Here is a 7,630-nt window from a genome sequence, read left to right as displayed (position 1 = left end):
AGAATTCAAAATTAAGAATTGCTATGGGTAAGTGAGGAAGAAATTAATCAGTTGCTAGAGTCAAATGATAATGCCAGTGCAACATGCCAGAACCTGAGACACAAGGAAAAAGACCCTGAGGGAAGTTTATAGCTATAAATCTCTACATCCGAAAAACAAAGATGTTTCAGGTAAATTACCTTGTGATGCACCTCCAAGTTTAGAAAAACAAGGACAACTCAAATCCAAAACTAGTGCAATGGAGAAAAGTATAAAGATCACAAAAAAATTAATGAAAACTAAAACTGAGTATTTACATGTGGAGAATTTTTCACTCTGCAATGAAAAATACATCCTTTTTTGAGTGACCAAGAAATACTTAGAAAATTGCCAATTAATTTAGTTTAATAGTTAATATTTAAATATAACTGGACTCAAGAAAGTAACTGTATTAAAGGCCAAATAATGAGAGATATGTCTGTAAAATAAAATGGACCAAAAAACCTAAAATGGAAGAAGGGTTACTTAACCCTACATGACCTCCCTGAAAAACATTTTCAAGCATAGGGGACAATATCCAGGGGAGCTAGTGGTGTGTGTGTCTCTGTGTGTGTGGGTGTCTCTGTGTGTGTCTGAACTTGTGTGATGCACATATGTGCCTAAAAGTTTCTAAAGAATAAAGTTATATGTAGATATTACTTATCTGTTACCTGGTTTTAAAAAGTATTGACCTTTGATGTTCCAAAAAACACATGACTTCTTTTGATAGGAAAATGTTCTATTCTTTCTACAAAAATATGGCATTAATAAGAAATTTCCATAGTGTTGATGATTTTAAATATAACCAAACTTCATCAAAACATTTAGACACTCATTTTGATTTCTAAAATTTTACTAACGGGCAACTAAAATATAAGAACACAAATTATTGAGAGATAAAACTAGGAAAAATTGTGTAACAGTGAAAAAGAATGTCTTTATTTACATGCTACCAAATGAGAATGCAGCTTTCTCTCTAACATCAGTTATCAAATATACCACTCAATGGCAGAATATATGAATAAGTGTTAATTTGAGCTGTTTGGACAAACATTCCTTTTCATAAAGGCAGTATTGAAACTCACATATTAGCATGCTCTGATGCTTTCCTGCTCGACACTGGTCACACATTGTAAAATAGAGAAGAACCTAATCCCTGTACTACTTTCAAGAGCACATAGAATTCAGAGGTAGATTATTAAAGAAATCAGAAACAGTGATATTAGGCTGGTGTTCTTTTTGATTTGTTCCGACATGATAAGTTTACTACGGGACATTTTGATCATCATAGTGATGGCAGGATTTGCTGTTGGAAATTTTGCTAATGTCTTCATAGCCCTGGTGAACTTCACTGACTGGATCAGGAGACAAACAATCTCCTCAGCTTATTAAATTCACACTGCTTTGGCTGTCTCCTGAACTGGTTTACTTTGAATAATGTTCCTAAACTGGATTTCAACTTTGTTTAATCCAGCTGTAAATAGAAGTCCAGTAAGAATGATTTTTCATATTGTCTAGACAGTAACTAACCATTTTAACATCTGGTTTGCTACTAGCCTCAGCACATTTTATTTGCTCAAAATAGCCAATTTCTCCAACTTTGTTTTTCTTCACCTAAAGAAGAAAGTTAATAGTGTTATCATAGCCCATACTGTTGGGGTCTTTGGTGTTATTTTTTTCTAGCCTTGTGATGTTCTATGTATATCAGGTGATGTATAGGGGTGAAAGAACATGAAGGAAATGTGACATGGAATGCCAAACAGGGGCACTGTAAGCCTTTCCAAAATAACTGTATTCACTCTAACAAACCTCATACCTTTTATTACATCTGTCATCTGTTTTCTGTTGTTAATCTATTCCCTGTGTAAACATCTTAGGAAGATGCAGCTCCATGGCAAAGGATCTCACAATCCCAGCACCCAGGTCCATCTGAAGACTATGCAAACTCTGGTCTCCTACCTCTGTTACCTGTCATGTAATGTCAGTCTATAATTATATCAAGTTGGAGCCAGGGATTTAGCTCAGTGGCTCCACCACCTGCCTCGCAAGTGCAAGGACCCAAGTTCGATCCCCAGTACCAAAAAAAGAAATATATATATATAATTATATCAAGTTGGAGTTTTAATAGGTTGTGGAATGAATCAGTCTACTTGATTTCCAAAGGCTGCTGGAATTTTATATCTTTCAAGTGATTCATGTATTCTTATTTGGGAAACAGGAAGATGAAACTAGCATTTCTGTGAATCGTATGGCAGGTAAGGTGCTGGATGATTATGTAAGAAACAGTGATGAAATAAAAGTATAGAAAATTTCAAATTGTACAAACTACAACTGTGTTATATATCTTACATAATATTACATATATATGTTAATGTAAAGTTGGATTCTTTCTTTTTTTCAAATAGGCGCTTTATTGAACTAAAAATTGCATAACACTGAATTAAAAACGTAATTCACATGGAGTTGACTGATAAATTTGGACTCATTTCTATGTCCTATTCATGGTTGTCAGTCAGGCTTTCTCTGCTTTCACTCTCCTATTCTCCTTTACCTCGGATTCATGGAATTGCTATTATTTTTCATCCTACATCCCTATTAAGAAGTATACTTAAAAATCATAAATATCTATGCACCAAGCACTAGTGCACCCACCTATATAAAACAAATACTAACACACATGAAAAACCATATAAGCACTAATACAATAGTAGTGGGGGACCTCAATACCCCACTGTCACAAATAGACAGATCAACTAGACAAAAAACAAGCAACTAAATAGTAGAACTCAATGAAAACTCTTGAACATATGAACTTAACAGATGTTTACAGAGTGTTTCACTCCACAAAATCAAGATACATATTCTTTTCAGCTGGACAAGGGTCATTCTCCAAAATAGACCACATACTCACTCATAGAATATATTTAGGTAAGTGCAAAGAATTGAAGTTATCCCCTGTATATTATCAGACCATAGTGTGATGAAATTGGAAATCAAGAGCAAAAGAAACTGCAAAAACTTCATAAACACATGGAAATTGAACAACACACTTCTGAATAACCAATGGGTCACAGAGGAAATTAAAGAAGAAATCAGAGAGTTTCTTCAATTAAATGACAATGAAAACACAACATATCACAATCTGTGGGACACATTGAAAGCAGTCTTAGGAGGAAAATTCATAGCAGTGAATACGCATATTAGGAAAACAGAAGGAGCCCAATTAAACAACCTGATGCTGAACCTCAAGCTTCTAGAAAGAGAAGAGCAGGACAAACCCAAAGCTCATACAAGGGAGGAAATTATAAAGATCAGAGGAGAAATCAATGCAATGGACACTAAGAAAACAATACAAAAAAATCAATGAAGCCAAGAGTTGGTTCTTCGAAAGAATAAACAAAATTGGCAAACCCTTAGCCAACCTTATCTGAAAAAGGAAAGAAAAGGCCCAAATCCATGCAATTAGGAATGAAAAGGGTGAAATTACAACAGACCCAGCAGAAATCCAGAGGACCATCAATACCTACTTCCAGAACCTATATACCAATAAGATGGGCAACACAGAAGAAATGGACGGATTCCTAGACACATATGAATTACCAAAGTTGAATGAAGAAGACCTAAAAATTCTAAACAACCCAGTATTAATCAATGAAATTGAAAATGTAATTAAAAACTTATCAACCAAGAAATGCCCCGGTCCTGATGGCTTCACCGCTAAATTCTACAAGACATTTAGAGAGGAACTATTGCCACTCCTGTTTAAACTCTTCAATGAAATTGAAAAGAAAGCAATACCCCCAAAATCATTCATGGAAGCAAGCATCACCTTGATCCTCAAACCAGAGAAAGACCCAACTGAAAAAGAGAACTATAGGCCAATCTCACTAATGAACATAGATGCAAAAATCCTTAATAAGATAATGGCAAACAGAATGCAGAAGATCATCAAGAAGATCATACACCCTGACCAAGTGGGATTCATCCCAGGCATGCAGGGATGGTTCAACATATACAAATCAATCAATGTAATACACTATATCTATAGAGCCAAGGATAAAAACCATATGATTATCTCCATAGATGCAGAAAAAGCATTTGACAAATCCAACATGCATTTATGATAAAAACCATACAAAAAATTGGAACAGATGGTCTCTACCTCAATCTGATAAAAGCCATCTATGAAAAACCAACAGCCAATATCATACTAAACGGTCAAAAACTGAAATCCTTCACACTAAAATCAGGAACAAGACAAGGATGTCCACTATCACAATTCCTGTTCAATATAGTATTGGAAACATTAGCCACAGCAATTAGACAAGAGAAAAAAATCAAAGGAATAAAGATAGGATATGAAGAAATGAAATTGTCATTATTTGCAGATGACATGATACTCTATATCAAAGACCCCAAGAACTCCACCAAAAGTCTTCTAGACTTAATAACCAAATTCAGACAAGTAACTGGATACAAGATCAACATACAAAAATCAATACCTTTCCTCTACATGAATGACAGACTCACTGAGAGAGAAATAGGTCAAATAATTCCTTTCACAATAGCATCCAAAAAACTGAAATCCTAGGAATCAACCTAACAAAAGAAATCAAAGACCTCTTCACTGAAAACTATAGCACTTTGAAAAAAGAGATTGAAGGGGATATCAGAAAATGGAAAGATATCCCTTGCTCCTGGGTAGGCAGGATCAACATAGTGAAAATGGGCATACTTCCAAAATTGCTATATAGATTCAATGCAATCCAATTGAAATCCCAGCAGCATACTTCATGGACCTTGAGAAAACAATCCAAAAATTCATTTGGAACAAGAAGAGGCCTAGAATAGCAAAAGCGATTCTAGGTAACAGAGACATGGCAGGGAGTATTGCAACCCCCGACTTGAAACTATACTTCAATGCTACTGTAATAAAAACAGCATGGTACTGGCAAAGAAACAGACCTGAGGACCAGTGGAATAGATGAGAAGATGCAGAAACAACTCCAGACACACTCAGCCACCTCATTTTTGACAAAGGAGCCAAACACCCTCGCTGGAGGAACGAGAGCCTCTTTAATAAATGGTGCTGGGGGCCGGGGATTTAGCTCATTGGTTCCGCTGTCTGCCTCACAAGCACAAGGACTCAAGTTTGATCCCCAGTATCAAAAAATAAAATGAAATAAAATACATATAAAAATAAATAAAAAGTAATAATAAATGGTGCTGGAAAAATTGGGTTTCAATTTGCCAAAGACTAAAACTAGACCTATATCTCTCACCATGAACTAAACTAAAATCAAAATGGATTAAAGATCTAAATATAAAAACAGAAATACTGAACCAGTTGGAACAGAGGTTAGGTAGAACTCCTGAAGACATTAGGATAGGAAAAGACTTTATGAACAAAACCTCAGTTGCCTGTGAACTAGTGCAAAAATCAACAAGTGGGATCTCTTCTTACTAAAACGCTTCTGCACAGCAAGAGAAACCACCAGCACTGTGAAGAGACAACCCACAATGTGGGAAAAAATTTTCACCAGCGGTCGCTCAGACAAGGGTCTACTATCTCGAATCTATAAAGAACTTGAAAAGATCAGACCTCCCAAATTTAAAGACCCAATCCAAAAATGGGCGTCTGAAATGAACAGACATTTCTCAGACAAAGAAGTAGAAATAGCAAATAAATACATGAAAAAATGTTCAACATCACTGGTCATTCGAGAGATGCAAATGAAAACAACACTGAGATTCCACTTCAATCCAGAAAGAATGGCTGCTATCATGAAATCAACCAATAACAAATGCTGGCAGGGCTGTGGGGAAAGAGGAACCCTTCTCCATTGTTGGTGGGAGTGTAGACTGGTGCAACCACTGTGGAAATCAGTATGGCGATACCTCAAAGAACTAGGGCTAGAGGTCCCATTTGACCCAGCTATTCCCCTGCTGGGTATCTTCCCAAAAGAATTAAAAGAATCATACCACAGTGATATATGTGCACCCATGTTCATAGCAGCACAGTTTGTAATAGCTAAAACTTGGAAACAGCCCAAGTGCCCATCAACTGGAGACTGGATCAAGAAAATGTGGGTTTTTTATAAAATGGAGTACTACTCAGCCATCAAAAACAAGAAATTAGAGACATTTATAGCTAAGTGGATGCACATTGAGGTGAAACTCTTAAGTGAAATAAATAGGACACACATGTGTGAATACTGAATAGTTTCTCTAGTGTGAGAAACTGAAAGTGTAAATTAGGACTAAAAGGTATAATAGATAATGTGAAATAGGAAGAAAACGGCAAAGGGGAAGGGGAAGTGGGAGGGGTAGGGGAAAGGAAAGAAGGGAATGGAATTAATATGAGAAAATGAAAAAATGGAAACAAAGTCTTTGTAAATAGGGAGGGATGGAGGGGTTAAAGGGAGGGCAGGAGAAGGGGGAAAAAATAAGAACCAAGAAAGTATGTAAAGGTGTGTATCTGCAATGATGAACGTCATTATATTGTACACCTAAAATGTACCAATAAAAGGATATACCAAAAAAAGTTGATGGAGAAAAAAAAAGTATATTTATTTTTATTTATTTATTAACTAATACACACTTAATATATAATACTTCTCTTTCTAATAATTCTGAATTAAATCAGTCTCCTTTCAGTTCAAACAAAGGCTTTGACATCCCTTGGCACTAGTAACCTTTTCCAGTGGGTATTAGGTAAACATTTTTGTTCATTTTATTTTGTATAATTTATAAGATTCTCTATTACTGAACATTTAATAACACTGAACACAGAGAACATGACCTTTCCTTTTCTTTTTTTTTTTTTTTTTTGGTACCGGGGATCAAACTCAGGTCCTTGCGCTTGCGCAGCAGGCGGTGAAACCACTGAGATAAACCCCTGGCTCACCTTTCCTTTTCTTTATCTCATCTCTTGAACTTCATTTATTTTAAATTTTTCAACTATTTCACTGAATTGTATAATCTTATTTATGTATCACTTCTGCTATATACTCAATATAACAACATATATATTTAAGGTCATTTTAATTATGTTAGAGACTCATACATTACTACAAATTTGTGTTCCTATGACAACCTAGACATTATCCATATAAGTATATGATGACAAAAAGCATAACAAAAATACCAATTTCCTTCCCTATGTGATATTCGATTAAAAGACTATTAAAATCATGGATCTGATATTCTTGAAAATTATAATGAATTGCAGTACACACCTGAAAACTACATTTAAAAGTGTAATTCTAAATGGAAACTATAATTCCTAATAAAGATAAACATATTCTAAGAATTCTTCATTTAGAAATTAATGATATAAATAGGGTAATTAGAAGAAATTAGCCTCATGACTCTGAGGAAATTCTCAAAAACAATTTTAGGTTGAATGTTATATTTGACACAATGGTTTTAATGCAATTGATTGATTACCAAGTCTATATGAAATTCTTCATTTCTTCTCTGAAATTTTAGGCACTTATTGTAGATCAGGAAATTTTTTGTGTGTTCGATTGCATATTTCTATTTGTACTATATCCTACATCCATACATACACATTGGGACCATATAACTGGTATATTATACTTAATCGTTT

At 34.8% G+C, this 7,630-nt stretch overlaps 1 pseudogene; it reads left to right on the top strand.

Annotated features, from left to right (window-relative positions):
* Positions 1-1,272: 1,272 nt before the first annotated feature.
* On the top strand, positions 1,273-2,010 carry LOC110349331 (putative taste receptor type 2 member 33; annotated as a pseudogene).
* Positions 2,011-7,630: the final 5,620 nt, after the last annotated feature.

This window comes from Heterocephalus glaber, unplaced genomic scaffold, assembly GCF_053883595.1.
Source record: "Heterocephalus glaber isolate CG9 unplaced genomic scaffold, H.glaber_assembly_v1.0 deba00001444, whole genome shotgun sequence".
Taxonomy (NCBI): domain Eukaryota; kingdom Metazoa; phylum Chordata; class Mammalia; order Rodentia; family Bathyergidae; genus Heterocephalus; species Heterocephalus glaber.
Note: the sequence above shows the minus strand (reverse complement) of the source record. Positions and strands in the feature narration are given on the sequence as shown.